This window comes from Monodelphis domestica, chromosome 5, assembly GCF_027887165.1.
Source record: "Monodelphis domestica isolate mMonDom1 chromosome 5, mMonDom1.pri, whole genome shotgun sequence".
In the NCBI taxonomy this organism is placed as follows: Eukaryota; Metazoa; Chordata; class Mammalia; order Didelphimorphia; family Didelphidae; genus Monodelphis; species Monodelphis domestica.
Window position 1 is genome coordinate 167,443,247 of NC_077231.1, and position 1,358 is coordinate 167,444,604.

Sequence of the window (1,358 nt, forward strand, 5' to 3'; positions counted from 1 at the left end):
TAGGTCTGTCCCAATCTGTCTCAATTCAAATTGATTTTTTACAGTGAAGTGATTTATATGGTAAAATACAAAATATTCACTACAAGAATGAAATTAAGTCTATATTATATTGAGAAAAAAGAATTTTGTTAACTTTTCCACCTCAATGGTTAGCTGGATTATTTTTAATTACTTTTTATAAGCTTTCAAAATTATATTTTTAGAAAAAAATCATATCAAAAGTAATAAGAAGAAGACATAATATGGTAGTGGCCATTCATAAATCTATTCACAGTCAACAGATTAATATTTAAGGTATAATACCTTACATATAATAGGTTATTAATAATAGCATTTATGTAGCACTTCAAAGTTTACAAAATGCTTTATATATATTATCTTATTTTATCTCCACAACAGATAGGTGCTGTTATTATGCCCATTTTAGAGATGAGGAAACTAAATTGGAACAGTTTAAGTTACTTTGTCTATTGTCACATTGCCAATAAATGTTTGAGCCAGGAATTGAACTCAGGGTCCCCCAATTCTAATTACCTACCTGCCTTAATAAATACTTGTTGATTGTTTGATTTGACAATTGAATATTATTTTAAATTATCAGGTAAGGGAATGTCAAGGAAAGGAAGTATTTTGAGGCATATGGTAAAAATTATTTACTAGTAAAGTTTAAAAACTCATTGTGAAGGTATGTTAATTAATATTTGTGTTTCATTATCTTATTAGCAGCCAGAAAGACTGATGCATTTTTGATACTCATAATAATATGTCCTTTATGCTAAATTCTTTTTGTATACACATATAAATATATACAGTATCCCAAATTTCCTCATCTGTTGCTTTAAAATTCTTAAATATATGTTTCACATATATATTTTATTTCCTCAACTATAAAAAAGATTCTCAATAGCAAAAACTTTTTTCTATCACAATAAACCCTCAGTAAGTTGAATGAATGTAGTATTGCAAAGTTTCATATCTAATCTTAGGCTGCAATGAAAAGGGCATAATATCCCAAACATGGGAGATAATCTGCTTTCTTATGCCCCAATCAGACTTCATTTGTAGTAATATATTCAGTTCTGATTGCATTTTTGGAAGAACATTGTAAAGCTGCAGAGTATCCAGAGAAAAGTGAGTTAGGATGGGAAAGGACCTGGAGAACATGCTGAGATGGGTGGAAGGAACTGGAGAGGATGCCATATAGAAAATAGATTAGGCTTTTACTACTTGGCCCCACTGGACTCTAGTAGGAACACTAGGTGGAAGTTGAAGAGAGGCAGATTTATATTTATATATATTTATATTTATATTTTTGGGGGGCTTGCAATCAGGAGAGGGGACAGGAACTAGAAATATGA